This window comes from Camellia sinensis, chromosome 10 (genome assembly GCF_055761805.1).
Source record: "Camellia sinensis isolate YWXY chromosome 10, ASM5576180v1, whole genome shotgun sequence".
NCBI lineage: Eukaryota > Viridiplantae > Streptophyta > Magnoliopsida > Ericales > Theaceae > Camellia > Camellia sinensis.
The window spans coordinates 5,445,857-5,462,184 of NC_138970.1; the positions used below are offsets into that span (position 1 = coordinate 5,445,857).

The window sequence follows — 16,328 nt, forward strand, 5'->3', positions numbered from 1 at the left end:
TCTGCATCTGGTGCTGCAATTGATCTGGTGTTATAGTGAGTCTGCATCCAGCTCTTCTATGGGCCTGCAACTGATCTATGAGTCTGCTGCTGTGTTTGGTCTGGCTGCTACTGTGTTAGGAGTTCATGCTGGACGCTTGAAAGGGCTATGTGCTGTTATGCTTGTCTGATGGCTGAATGGGTTGATTGTCAATGTGTTAGGTGGTTGTAAGGGATGAAAGTCTGTGTGCTGTTATGTTGCTTCTATCTGATTCTACCACAGCTGCTTCTATCTGATTTTTTGTGCTCTTTTTCTCTGGCTTTTTGCTTTCCTTTTTGTTGGTTCCTCACCAACTGGCGCTTGGAGCTTCGTGTTAGTTCCGAGCTCCTCTTTATTGATGTATCTTATCATACCTTGTATGTTTTCATCAATAAAGATTTATTTGCCGATAAAAAAAAAAACATTTATATTAAGTATATCTAAAAAGTTTTAAAAAAAATTAAAATAATAAAAGAGTTCACTAAAAATACAAAAAATAAAAAACTCAATTTTCAAAAAATTAAATTCAAATTCCTTATAAATAAAGTAGCCACTAGGCAGTTTAGATAAAACAAACACAAGGTGTAGTAAGAAAAAAGATCAAACAATCATGGCTTTGAACCTTGTTGTTCCAAACCCAGTTTGTAGTTTGACTAGTTCCCGATTTCCATTGCATAAAAGAAGCCAACTCTCATTGGAATCTCCATCAATCTGTAAAACCCAAGTTTCAAAAACTCTCTGGTTCTACTGCAATTGCATGACTAGTAATACTAGTAATAGTAGTGTTACCAAGAAGAAGACTCAACCTGGTGATCAAACTATTGTTAGGCGATCAGCAAACTACAAGCCTCCTGTTTGGAAATACGATTATCTACAGTCACTCACTAGCACTTACGCGGTACGTACAATTTATTTGTTTTTGATAATATATATATGGTTCATAAATGTGTTTTAAAAATTTATTTTTTAAAATAAGTGAAGGGTTGGAGGTGAAGGGAATTAGCCAGAGTTGATGGCTTGTGGCCTGGATGGGTGGTGGAAGGTGGAGGAGGACAAGCCGGAGGTGGTGGCCGGTGGCGGAAGTGGGATTAACTGCGGCAATAGCGATAGATAGTGGGTGGTGGTGGCTGGAAGGGCGACGAAGGAAGGAAAATTTGTTTAAAATAAATGAAATGAATTTTTTTTTTTTTTTTAAGGTTTATAGAATTTAATAATATTTTTAAAGTGTTTTACATTTTTTGGGAAACAAAAACTGATATCAACAAGTTATTACAACAAATTCAGGTTTTAGAAACAAAAAATTAAGGACAAAATTACTTTTTAAGTATGAAATATTTTAGTTGTCAAAAATCACCATGTTGGTTTCCAGTTTTTTGAAAACACTTTTGAAAAAATTCTACTTTCTTATTTTCTATATTTTTTATTTTTACTGATTTTTTTAGTATGTTAAGCAATTTTTTTAATTTTTAGACACACCTAACATAAATATACTTAAAAAATATAATTTTCGTGAAAAAATGTTTAAAAAATTCACTAAATACCAAAAAAGCAAAAAAAATACGAAAATTTAGTATATTTTTCGTATTTTTATGTATTTATTAATTTTTTAAAATATTGTTTTTCACAAATATTTACTTGTTAAATACATCTAAGTAAGGTACATCTAAAAAAATTAAAAAAAAAACGTTTAAAATTTTAAAAATATTTACTACAAACAAAAAAAAAACGAAAATAAAAAACTCAATTTTCAGAAAATTAAATTCAGAAAACTGAAACTAAACATATTGATTATTATTCTACATCAGCGATGAAATTGGATATTTAATAATGAGTTAACATCTCTTTGGGATTAGATTTTTTGCCTCAAAAAGTAAATTTTTTGACACCAAATTATTTTATTCCTAAAAGTATATTATTAGCAATATTTTTTAAATTTTGCCGTTAAATAAATAAATAAATAAACCATCAGATGGTATAATTTTTTTTTTTTTAAAAAAATTTAATACAAGATATCTATCGGTGATTATTCGGTAGTTCGAGTACGATCATGTAGTGCTTTATGGTAATATAATTGGTGGAGAAGGTGAGGTATTAATTGTTTGTGTCGGGTAATTAAGGAATATGAGAGGGCATAACAAATGATGATTGATAAGAAAGTATATATGATTACATGGTACTCCGGGAGTACCCAATAATTTTCCCATATGTATTGGGTTAAGTATATAGATTTTTGATTGCTAATGTGAAAAGACTATTTTGTTTTCACTTTATAAAAATAAATGTAAATTATGATGGTAGTCTTTGTACTTTACCTTTTTGTCATTTTAATCCATATGTACTATCAATTGGCTCGATTTTGATTAGAAATTTATAATTTTATCTAAATTTGTTTTTTTTTAATGAAAAATACGTACATAAGTGTCACGTGCCATATTTTTAAGAGCAAAATTTTAAACTTACTCAACTCATTTAGTTAACCTCAACCAATTTAGGGATACTTTTCCTTAAAAAACATTAATGGTATTATTAATTAAACCAAATTAAAACAAAATTTAAAATTATGAGCCAAAATTAAATCAATACACTATGACATGTTATCCGACAGAACAATACGGAGGATTGGGAAACAATGCATATATTATCCGATATTAGGGCTCTTTGCAACAAGTTTGGTTATGGAATTGTTTGGGATGACCTAAATAAGTATAATTTTTGTCTTTTTATGAAAAAATGTACAGAAAAATAGAGAGGTGATATAATGAAAAAAAGATAAAAAAATTAATTATTTGAGACTTCCCAAAATTAGCCATGTTTGTATTTCTAAGGCTTCTAGGAAGGCAGTGGAAGTAGCACATGTAGCTACTAAGCTTGCCTCCAATAGGATCTAACGACTCCCAGTTGTATTATGTTTCTTGTTTCTATAATATGTTTCTGTCTTCTCAAAAAAATAAATAAATAAATAAATAAAAAATATAAATAAAAATAAAATTGAGCTAATTAAAAGTGTAGGGACCAAAATGACATAAGGGATAAAATATAAGGACCACCAGTATAATTTATCCTAAAGATAACAATCATCTTTTATATAATAAAGGTTTTTAGATAATTTTATAATTTAGTCACAACTAATTAATATCATCACACATAGTATACAAATAAATATAATTTATTTTACACCTGTAACCTAATACTTTACACTAGTAATTACATCCGTCAATCTCACCATACTTATAATTTCATTTAACTTAATTTACCAATGAAAGATTAATATACATATTTATTTCTTCCACATTCCTCTCTCACACATATACTATGGTTACACTTGTAATGTTGATAATTTAAAATAGTATATTATATATATTTATTTATCTGCAGGGAGAGTCGTATGAAAAATGGGCAGCTAAGTTGAAGGAAGATGTGAAAATCATGATAGAGAAGCTGGAGGAGCCATTGGAGAAACTTGAGTTGGTAGATTCATTGCAAAGACTTGGAGTATCTCATCACTTTGAGGCTGAAATAAAGAGAATTTTGGAGAGCATACACATTGATATTGATCACAAAATGAATTGGCGCAACAAAGGAGATTTGTATGCTATAGCTCTTGAATTTAGACTTTTGAGGCAACATCGGTATAATGTCCCTAAAGGTAACTAGTCATTTCCTAGTCAACAATCCTATGCGTGGAAAGTTTGACTTTTTTGCAGTATTGCCACGTATATTAATTAGTATATCAATTAATATATCAACATATGTTATGATATTAATATTTTAAAATTATAAACTCATTCATTATACAAATTATAAAAACTCAAAATCATTAAATTTATATAACATCATCCGTTAATATACTAATTAATGTATCAATTAATACATATAATTTTATTCAATCAATTTGGGATACAATTGTTAGTTTGATATGATTTTAGTAAGAATATCAATATTATTAATATTTCAAAACTATCCCAATTTCTTTTTTTTTTAATAGGTAAGTCATATATTTCACACTAAAACATTAAATGTTACAAAGAAATTCATTACATACATAAAAAGGCAATACACCCTTTAGAAAGTGAAACACTCATAGCTACTAATTCACAACTTGTCTCGTTTGACAATTTTTAATTTTAATAAAAAAGTCAAAAGTCAAATTATCACATTATTCTTTTTATTTTTCTATATAATTTTTTATAAAATGTCAAAAAATTATTAAAATAACATATTCTCAACAACAATGTAGCAGCTCATTAGCAATTCAGCAGCGGCAACGATAGGCATAAAGAAGATTCAAGAAATGAAGATTCTGTTATCTTTGATGCTTATAAGTTTGTTGTTCAGGACAAGGATACCAAGAGCATTCTGTATAAAGGCCTTAATTCTTAGGGTCTTTATCATGCTCCTCAATCAGTTTCCATGTTCTCTTCATCTTCTCCACAGGCTTGTTTCAAGAGTACCAATTCTCCCACTGCTGCTTCTTCAACTGCTGCTTCTGCTCCAAATTGGCATCTCAGACTTGGACATCCTTCATCCACCAAGCTTCATCACATCATTAACACTTTTCATTTGCCTTCTCACACTTCCTCTGGTTTATGTCCTCATTGTTGTGTCTCTAAGACACATAGGCTTCCTTTTAGTTTGTCCAATTCAACTGTTAATAAACCTTTAGCTCTCATTCATTTAGATGTTTGGGGCCCATTTTCTGCCTCTGTATCAGGCTACAAGTATTATGTTGTTTTCATTGATGATTTCAGCAAATTTACTTGGTTGTTTCCGTTTCATTACAAGAGTGAAGTATTTCCTAAATTTCTTGAATTCAAAGCTTTAGTTGAAACTCAATTTTCTACATCTCTTAAAATTCTTCGCAGTGACAATGGTGGTGAATACTTATCTACTGAATTTCAAAATTTTCTTAAACAAAAAGGTATTCTACATCATCTTACTTGTCCTCACACTCCTTCTCAAAATGGAGTGGCTGAGCGAAAACACAGACATCTAATTGAAACAACTATTGCTCTAATGCATCATGCATCTTTGCCTTTAAATCTTTGGTTTGAGGCACTAGCTACAGCTGTCTTGCTTATTAATAGATTACCTACTGCTAAGCTTCACAATCTTACTCCTTTTGAAATGCTGTTTAATAAACCTCCAGATTATTCTTTTCTAAGAATTTTTGGTTGCAGGTGTTATCCTTGGTTACGGCCCTACACTAACCACAAGCTTCAATCTAAGTCCATTCCATGTGTTTTCATTGGTTATCATCTGTCAGTGAAAGGGTATCGCTGTCTTGATCCCTCTACAGGTCATATCTATCTTTCTAGGCATGTTGTGTTTGATGAAACTTGTTTTCCTTTTTCATCTTGTTCTTCTTTTTCACCAGTTCCATCAGTTACTCAATTACATTCCTTTTTCTGGCCCTCCACTTCTTCTTATGTTTCTTCTTCTTTCAACTCTCCTTCTTCTGTTTCTCCTTCCTCTTCAGCACCTCCAATTGTTCATCTTCCTATTCCTAGTTCTGCTAATCACCCTATTTCTTCTACTGATCTTCCTCTGTCTATTCCTAGTTCTACAGTTCCTTCCTCCTCTCATCCTATTCCTATATCTTCAATTTCTATTGATTTATCTCTCTCTGCTCCAGTTTCTACTCATATTTCTCCTCATCTCAGCTCCAACACTCATTCTATAGTCACTCGGTCCAAATCTACTTATCTTTCTCCTACTGCTCATTTGGCTCATGTTCCCACTAAAACTTCTTCCTATAAGGAAGCCTCTCAATCTTCAGATTGGACTCAGGCTATGTATGAAGAATTTCACGCTCTTCAACTTCAACACACTTGGTCCTTAGTTGACCTTCCTCCTAACAAGAATGTCATTGGGTGTAAGTGGGTTTATCGATTGAAAAAGAACTCTGATGGTTCCATTGCTCGTTATAAAGCCCGGTTAGTGGCTAAAACTTATCTCCAGGAGGAGGGTATTGACTATCAAGAAACCTTTAGTCCTGTTGCAAAGCAGCCCACTATTCGCATTTTATTGTGTCTTGCCCTTTATTTTGGTTGGTCTATCAAACAATTAGATGTATCTAATGCTTTCTTGCATGGTGTCCATCATGAGGAGGTTTATATGACTCAACCCTCAGGTTTTATTGATGCTTCTCATCCTCATAAGGTGTGTAAACTGCATAAAGCCTTGTATGGGCTTAAGCAAGCTCCTCGGGCATGGTTTTCTACATTCTCCACTTTTCTGTTGTCCCAAGGTTTCATTGCTAGTCATTGTGAGTCTTGTTTGTTTATTAAGAAGACTGTATCTGCCATCACCATTCTACTTATATATGTTGATGATATTTTGCTAACCGGGAGTGATGTTTCTTATATTACCTCGTTACTTGCTCAAATGCATAAAGTTTTTTCCATGAAAGAGTTGGGTTTTCTGAATTATTTCTTGGGCATCTCTGTTCACACTTCTGCTGCTGGTTTCTTTTTGCACCAATCTAAGTATGCCACTGAGATATTAGCCAAAGCTGGGATGTCCCATTGCAAGCCCTATGCCTCTCCCATGGCTACTAAATCCTCTAGCTTTCCCAACTCTGATCTTCCTTTTGTTTAGCCTGCTCTGTATCGCAGTATTTTTGGGGCTCTTCAATATCTGACCATTACTCGCCCCAACATTGCTTTTGTTGTCAACTCTGCCTGTCAACATATGCACGCTCCTTTGGTTAGTCATTTTCATGCTGTCAAACGCTTATTGCGTTATTTGAAGGGAACTCTTGATAAGGGACTTCAGTTTCAGCCAGGCCCTCTTATTCTCACTGCCTATTCGGATTCTGACTGGGCTGGGAACACCATTGACCACAGGTCCACTACTGAATTTTGTATTTTTCTGGGTCCCAACTTGGTTTCTTGGTCTACGAAGAAACAACCTACTGTTTCTCGCTCCTCCACTGAAGCTGAATATCGCGCTATTGCTCAGACTTCGGCCGAGCTTAGCTGGCTTGGCATGCTTCTTCGGGATCTTCACATTTCTCTTGCCCCACCTACTTTATGGTGTGACAATCTCTCTGCCATTGCCCTGTCTAGTAATCCGATTTTTCATGCTCGGTCTAAACATATTGAAGTGGACTATCATTTTGTCCGTGAGCGTGTTGCTTCCAAACAGTTGCTTATCAAACATCTTGCTACTGCTGACCAGATTGCTGATATCCTCACCAAACCCCTTTCAGTTTCTCGGTTTAACTTTCTTCAACACAAGCTTCTGGCTCATTTTTCTCCTGTCAGCTTAACGGGGAATGTTAAGCAACCTCGGTTGCAAACTTCAACTTCAATACTGCCGAAGCAGCTGCACCAGCATGACCAAACCAACTTCACCTCATCTGAAGTCAGTTAGATTAGTCAGCACTAGTTAGTATTAACTATAGCAGTTGTAAAGTTGTTAGAACTATAGTTAATTGTAACTATAGTTAGGTAGAGTATATTAGTTGATAAATACTGTACATGATCTAGATAGATGTGTAATTGATTGAAATGGTTTATGAATAAACAAATCTGTTTTGACTCTTCTTCATTTCTTGAATCTTCTTTAAGGCACACATAAAGATCGGTTAGCCAAAACTCCGGCCATATTGGAACAAATATACCATCTCCAACATATATAAACATCTCATGGGAGCCCACAAGTTCAAGGCCCTTAATGGCAAATCAAAGATTTTCTGAAAAATACAGAAATTTACCCATCAATAAGAACCATCACAAGATCTTGCATACACAAATAAGAGTCTAGAAAGGGAAGGAAAAATTTCATAGCAAATCTGGATAGTCGAAGTGGGTTCTTAGTTTTTACCATGAAAACTTGCACACAAAAAATGGAGAACGCCACAGAACACCTCATCCACTATGTAGAATCAAATCTTGAAGCAAGAGAAAGGATAACCCAAGATATCTCAAAAACACAAACCCCCCTTTAAAAAAAATAAAAATCCAGTATAACCCAGGGAAGGCATTAGAAATGTCAAGGAAGAATATGGGAATTTATATCCATCCCTATTTCATTGATATCATTACAATAAAGTAGAGAGGTCGTACCTCTCTTGCACTTATGGTGGCTCCACCACCACTTACAGAATATAAATATCTTTTTATCTTAGTCATTGTAATTCATCTTTCTATATCTATCCATACTATTTTTATGAGTTTTAATTTGGACTCACTTTGATCATTTAAAGAATTGGGATTATTACTGTGCTAAAGGCATAGGAATGATTGTTGTGTGTAGACACCCCATTTTTGACCGACCTTAAAACTCAAACGTCACCAATTGAGCGCTTGGTGATGTTGCATATTGTGCTCGTTCTGAGATTTCAAAGTTTCGGCTGCGAGCCTTGCCTCCGGACTTCGGGGCTCTTGCGTGCTTTGCCTCGGTTCGCGAACCAGGCTCGATTTTCTCTGTTTCTCTTCCAGAAGGGAGAGAGAGGTCTCGTAGATTATCTCTCAGTGGCCGTAGGCTACGTTTCGTGGTCGTAGGCCATTTTGCCCGTTTGGAGTCCGGTTTCCGATTTTTCAGAGCCGTTGGCCGTGTGCCTCGGTTCGGAACCGCTTAACCACCTCCGTTTGTTCCGGTTTTTGGCATGCATCTTATTTACTCCCTTTTGAAGGACACTACGGTCCGAAAAACCAACTTCGTGGTCGAACATCACTTCCGGTGCCTAATAGTCAGTTTTCGGGGCCTCCGGCTGCACGTTTCGGCCCCCGAACCTCCATTTTGCATCGGTTTGAGTTCATTTTTGGCAGGGACCTCTGTTTCATTGTTAGGAAGATCGTAGAAGGGTGGGAGGCCAGCAATTGTTCTGACGACCATGTTTTATTCCTCCATTGCCCTCCGTCGCCCATTTTTCCCACTTGAAAGCCAATGTTGACCACCCTAAGGCCACTTTTTCTTGCCCCAAACCACATATTTGTGTTGTACACACCTGGGAGGCCACCAATATCATATGGCCGGCCAGTAATTGTGTGTGACCCTTTTAAACCCCTCCTAAAAGTGGCCTTTTCTCTCTCCTGGTTCATTCTCTCCAGTTTTTGACCACATGGTTGTGTTGTGCACACATGAGAGGCCCTCTTTTTGGCATGGCCGGCCATTAACCTTCATTGACCCTTTTGACCCTTGGCCGACCGGCCATAGGGAAGGCTGACCGGCCACCTAAACCCTAGGAAACCGGCCGGCCATGATCCTCTCTCCAGGTACTTTACAAAAATGCCCTCTGTTTCCCCCTAGATTTTGTATCCTGGGGGGCCAACTTTTGGGGGGAAATTTGAATTCCATTCCCCCCATTATTCCCCCCTCTTTTGCCTATATATCCAGGCCCTCCAGCTCCCATTTGAGGGGTTAGAAAATTTGGTCTAAGCCTCCTACATTGTATCTCTCTCTCTCTACACTCCAACCCTCAAAACCCCTCAAATCCCACACCCCTTTCTACACCACCACCATCCTTTCCAACACTTGGAGCTGGTTTTCCAGAGCTTAGGAGCACCTTTTCTCAAGCCAAGAGCTGCTGAAGCTTGGTCTACAAGGATGAGTCTTCATTCTCCCTCTTTTGTGCTTTATTTTGTTCTATATCTAAGCCATACTTTCTTACATTTTTGGGCTCCGACCCTAACTGAAAATAGTCATGTTTTGATGTCTTTTTCATGATTGATTAAGGGTCCTTCCATGTTTAAGGTCTCTAGCTACCACTTGCTTCTTTACCTCTTTTGTATGCCTCTTTCTTGCATAGTATTTTAGGCTCATTTTTAAACTGTTTTGAGCTTGGTCATAAACTTAAAAGTGGCTTATTTTGAGCCCTTCTTCAACATTGTTGAAGGGCTCTTCACTGTTTGAGGCTTCCTTTTGTCACTTGCCTCTTTATCCCTCTTTTGGCCTTACTTTTGCATGTTTTGTTAGCCCCTTGTGCTTGTGTTTTTTTGGGCTCTGGTCTGAACTGTAAATAGCCTTATTTTGACTCCCTCTTCATGTTTCATCAATGGACTTTTTCTGTTTGAAGCTCCCTTTTTGCTCTTTGTGTTTAAACCTCTCTTTAGGCCTTATTTTGCATAGTATTTTAAGTTTGCATGTGCACTGTTTTGGGTTTGGTCACTAATTGTAAAATACCATGTTTTGAGCCCCTCTTCAATTTTGTTGAAGAGCTCTTGGCCATTTAGGGCCAGCAGCTGCTACTTGCTTCATTATCTCTCTTTTGGGGCCATTTTTGCATGTTAACTTAGCCCTATTTGTGTTCACTTTTTGGCCTTGCTTAAAACTGTAAATATGCTTGTTTTGGGACTGTCTTAATTCTGTCTTCACACTTCATGTTCGAATAATGCATGCTTTGCATGGCCATAGGTCATTCCATGTACCTAATTTCCTGTTTCGGGTCTCATTCCATGTTTCGGGTGCCATGTTTCCATGTTCTGGGGCCGTTTTGCATCATATTTTGTTACTAAAATTTGCATGCTGGTATGTCATATTCCATGCCTTGTCATGTCTTGTTAGAGTGGCATTTGGTGCCTTAGGGTCGATCCTCGGTTCGCGTGCACGTGGGCACGCATTTTGAGTTGTCTTATTTTCATCGTATGGCCTCCTATGTGAGTGCGGCTGAGGTCCACTCACGTTGGTGTAAGCTCATATTGCATTGTGTATGCCATTTCACTTCATAGCATTGTGTATGCTAGGCCGTATGTTAGCGCATTGTGTATGCCATGTTACCTCGTGCATCGTGTATGCCATTTCATAGCATTGTGCATGCTAGGTTGTATACTAGTTGCATTCATGCATGTCATGCATATTGCATTGTGTTTAGGATAGGAGTTAGCCTGAGCACGGAAAACGAGGTACGTTTCGTACTCCGAGTGACGGAACGTATCTCAATTCCTGGTCGCCGACACTCCGGATTATCCATGATGGAGTTTAGGCCCTGTTGTGTTTTCATGTGCATTCATTCCATATTGAGTCATGCAATTCGACTCCCCGGCCATCATGCATCGAGCTGCGTGATTGGTGGCACGAGGATCGAGGACTACACTCCTTGAAGAGTAGTCATGCATACATACGTGAAAATACTTTGCCATGCCCCTTTCTTGCTCTCTGTTACAGCAAATCAAGAGTCAGCAGCCTTCCGGAGCTTGGCACGCATTCCAAGAACAATTGCAAACAGAGGCAAACCGGGGCATCGCGAGGGATTCTCCGCACAAGGCAACCCGAGCATGCATCATTCATCATCCAGAGCAGATTTGAGGCAGTCCCTGGCTTGCATGCCAATTTATTGCTTTCCTAATTTAATTTGTTAATTAATTAGGGTTTTGTAATTATTTGGACTGTAATTATTTATTCGGGACTGTATTATTTATTCGGACCCTCCGAGTGAGGGCACAACTGTAATAAGTGTTCGTGTGTGTGATGTATGTCTTCCTACCCCACGTCTTTCTCCCTTTTATTTACCCGCTTATGATGGTTAGATTGGGGCATGTTTCAATTAGCATACAGTATGATAGCATGTTTGCATTCATTCATCTGTCTTGCATGCACCGGGCTCGGCGCATCATACTAACTGCATCGTATTTTCAATTCCAAGTTGAATACATGCTTGCTGTAGCATTTCATATGCCATGTTTAGAATAGCCAAGCCTGCTATAGTTGCATTTTTGCATGCGTTGCATTAGGCATTTCTGTATAGTTAGGATCATGCATAGATTTCTAACCTAGCTTCTGTTTTGGCTTGGAGTACTCAGTAAGTTTTATGCTTTAGCATCCTTACATGCGTGTGAGTGACTGCCATGAATAGCATGCTTACCATGAGGCTATGTGCTTATATGATATAACTGCCTGAATGCCTGTGGGTGAAGGTTGGGTTATTTGGATTGGAATAATTCATCAAATGTGTGTTTTAAGCCCACTAGATAGTGGCAAAATCATATTTTCTAAGCCCACCCGAGGGTGGCAAATCCACGTCTTAGCCTACTTGCGGGTAGCACCATCAAACCATTTTCAAATAAACAAACATGAAATGTTTTGTTCCAATTCAGGCGATCCAGTCTATACTTGTATGCTGTGCGCATCACATAGTAAATCTAGGCTAATAACCGGAATAAGAACGCATAATGTTTTCAAAAATAGATATCATGGTTAGTAGAGGCCGATCTTTGATCGGACGAGCGGGGGTGCTCATGAAGTGACCTTCCCCAATCGTACCTAAGTTCCCGAGCCGAGGCAACTTTGGTGATGACGGACACGTGGCCTTAGGCAAACGAGTCAGGATTTCCTAAATTTCCCCAAAATAAAATATTTAGGTGGCGACTCTATATCTGGCAAAACAGTCCATGTTTAGCACTTCTTTCAAAATCTGTTTTCTCAAAACGATTTGCCGGATTTGGACTCTTTGGTTCAGATTTAGAACCGTGACAAATTGAGAGTCCGAACTGTAGTGAGCCCAATACGAGCGGAACGGGACCTCGTTCCTCCCGGGGCGTTCGGGGACGTCTATATTGTGCCTCAATTTTGAGGTATATTATGAGCTTATTTTTATGATCTGAACCATACATTTTTTAAGATTTGTTGAATACTTCATGTTTACCAAAAATCATATTAATCGGATATCAATAAGTATATAATCGAATTGCATATTTTTTATGCTACTTCTCAAAAGAAAAACTTATTGTTTATTTTTTTGATTACCGATCATATAGTTATTGATATCCGATTAATATAATTTTTGGTAGGCATGAAGTACTCAACAAACTCTACAAAATGAACAGTTTGAATCATAAAAATAAGTCCATCATGCACCTCAAATTGAGGCACAACAGCATAGCAATGACCTCCATTCGGTTCATTCAAACTGTCTATTTCATAAGTTTTACAGTACAAGTTATTCATACAAAAAATTAAATTTATCGAAAAAATATAAATAGATAAACAAATAACATTTTGTTTTATAAAATAAATTGTTTAAGTTTACAATCATATTTACTATTTATTTTATAAAACAAAATGTGATTTGTTCTTATATATATATATAGATGTTCGATGAAATTGATTTTTTAAATAGATGACCTTTATTACGAAATTTACAAATTAGACGGTTCAGATTATTGATGTGAGTCCAAATTTGGGCCTATAAGAAGAGTATGAATGAGTATAAATAGATGCAAATGTAAACAGAAGCTCATCCCTTGTAATTAGCAATTAAAAGTATACTTTGTTGCTTGTAGAAGTTTTCAGTAATTTTAAGGACAAGTTTGGGCAATTCAAGGAGTCCTTGAGTGAGGACATTAAGGGGCTACTATCCTTGTATGAATCATCATACCTTTTAATGGAGGGTGAAAGCATATTGGAAGAGGCTAGAGATTTTGCAACTAAACATCTCAAAGAATACCTCAAGAAGAGGACAGATCCAAATCTAGCCATGTTAGTGAGTCATGCTTTGGAGCTTCCACTACATTGGACCATGCCAAGAATGGAAGCTAGGTGGTTCATTGATGCTTATGAGAGGAGATCGGACATGAACCCTACATTGCTTGAGTTTGCCAAATTGGATTTCAACATGGTACAAGCAATTCATCAAGAAGATCTAAAACACGTTTCAAGGTAAGATAACTTATATGGTTCACATTTCAAGTAAAAGGGTTGTTATACGGTTCTAGCTTTTATTTCACCTGCTATGCGCATTCACATAACATCCTATGGACATGTCAAATGCACCATAGTTTGAAAATTGTAATCCACATTGGAGGTGAAACAAATCAATAAAATTTATCCAGTGAAATTTCTTCCTAAGGAATCCTAATTAAACCATACTCAACAAAATCATAGTTAATTTATGTATGTAGTTGTATTATTTTTTTATTTTTGCTTTTTGTCTCTAGAATTTCTCTTATATTTATCATTCTTCATCGGTTTCATTGAATATAGGTGGTGGGAAAGTACACGTTGGAGGGAAAGGTTGCCATTTATGAGGGATAGGGTGATGGAGAATTACTTATGGTCTCTGGGAGAGGCTTACGAGCCTCAATTCCAATATTATAGGAGAATGGAAACAAGGATCAATATACTAACAACATGTTTGGATGATGTTTATGATGCTTATGGTACCTTGGATGAACTCGAGCTCTTCACAGATGCCGTTGACAGGTTGGTGCAATTTCTGGCAAGCTAAGTGTTAATAATTTATATGTAAAAGTTAAAAGCATTTCATTCCCAGGTAAGCACCACTATCATTTTTAACATAAAATTTGACACAATTTTTTTGTTTCTCAGATGGGATGTGAATGCAGTGGAACATTTACCGGATTATATGAAGATATGTTTCCTTGGTTACTATAATTGGATTAATGAAATGGCTTATGACACTCTTAAGGAGCATGGAGTTCACATCCTCCCATACCTTAAAAGAAAGGTGTTGCACACTTGAAAGAAAAAAAAAGAAAAATCAAACAAATATACATGTAAAAATTTCAATAATACTATAAATTCTAAAAATTTATTCAAAAATTTCAATGTGTGATCCAAATTCATCTTATGCATAGATTCCACAATACATCATTTGAATCACAACTACTCTTTCTGATTCTAAATAAAATTCACGGCATAAATTCTGAGTTTGTGTCTTTCTTATAAAAATTAATACGTAACTTAGATTTATTTAAAGTATATTTCTCACACATTTAAAATGAATTTCAGTTGTATTGTAAATATTATGTGTGTATATATACCTATCATTTTTATCTTATTTAATCAAAGAGTAATCATATACAAATATAAAACTTATAATAAATCACTTTCATATCATTTTAATAAAAAATTATGTATAGAGATTATGTTTTCATAAAAAGTGCTCATACCTTGTGAGCTTATTTGAATTGCTGAAGTTGATTGTATTTGATCATCATCATCATCCTCATCATCAATCTCATCATCATCATCATGCTATTAATATTGTATTTGTAAATGTTGCAGTGGCAAGACTTAATTCACTGTTTTGTAAAGGAGGTAAATTGGGCCCACAGTGGAGTAATACCAACAATGGAGGAGTATGTGAACCATGCATGGACATCTGTTTCTGCTCCTGTCCTGCTAACACATGCTTATCTTCTAAGCACAAATCCCTTATCAAATCCCATTACCCAAGAAGAGTTGGACTCCTTAGAGAACTACCATGATTTAATCAAGTGGCCTTCATTGATTGTTCGACTTGCTGACGATTTGGGCACATCATGGGTGGGTAGCCTGTCTTCTTACTCTTGCTTGTGTTTTTTTGTTTTCTAATTTTTAGAAGCATTAAAAAGTTATTTTCAAATTTAAATGTATATATATATATAAATGAAAATGAACGGTATTTTCATACTGTTTCTTATTTTTGTTTTAGAAAACATTAAAAGCAAAATGAAAAAAAATGAAAACGTAATGTTGACAGAAAATCAACACGAGATAGTATTAGGCAACCTTGAATAAATGTTACACTCACATTATTATATTTGTATTTTTTGTGATTGATTATATGATTGATTCCATGTCTCTAGAATGATTTTAGGAAATTAGGATCGTGTAATGATCTACATTTTCTTCGTTTTTAAAAATCATTTACTCAGGATGAGGTAGAACGAGGTGACAATCCAAAATCGATCCAAATTTACATGCATGAAACTGGTGCCTCTGCAGAAGATGCTCGTGATCATGTTAAACAATTGATTAGTGAGGCCTGGAAGAAGTTGAATGAAGCTCGACTTGTGGATTCTCCCTTCAACCGGATTTTTGTGGAGATTGCAACTAATCTTGCCAGGGTTTCTCAATTCACGTACCAGCATGGAGATGGCCATGGCCATGATGTTGGAGGCAAGAACAAAGAGTGTGTGTCTTTGCTACTCGTTGAGCCCATTTCCCACCCATAGACAAATCTAACGATGTTTGAATTTTAAAGTTGAACAATAATGTATCTTTGTGTAAGGTTATAAATTGTAAAAACTTTCAGCTCCTAGAATGACAATGTTTGGATTGGTGCAGTTCAATAACTACCTCCACCTACTCTTCTCTTTTAGTATGTCTTTCGATTGAGTTGTCTTTCTAGCATTTGGGTCCAATTGCAATTACATCTATTCTAAGGATATTTGTATTGCTATGTGTCCAGCCTTTACTAGTGAATTTGAATTGAGAAATTTACCCAAAAGTCTCATTCCAAAAAAGTATATGAAAAAACTAAGTGATTCGTGATTAGATCAATATTTAAATGTTTCAATTCCCAACCAATTAAAACCCACAATCTAAATCATTAAGCATGTACGAAAGTGATTTATGTTGTTGTT

At 35.9% G+C, this 16,328-nt stretch overlaps 1 pseudogene across 1 annotated transcript; it reads left to right on the forward strand.

Moving 5' to 3' along the window:
• The first annotated feature begins 592 nt into the window (after positions 1 to 592).
• LOC114263329 (terpene synthase 10-like) lies at positions 593 to 15,927 on the forward strand (annotated as a pseudogene). Its single transcript, XR_014341421.1, has 7 exons — positions 593 to 916; positions 3,394 to 3,664; positions 13,242 to 13,617; positions 13,942 to 14,160; positions 14,287 to 14,425; positions 14,986 to 15,246; positions 15,618 to 15,927. The product of XR_014341421.1 is annotated as a terpene synthase 10-like (transcript).
• The last annotated feature ends 401 nt before the right edge of the window (positions 15,928 to 16,328 follow it).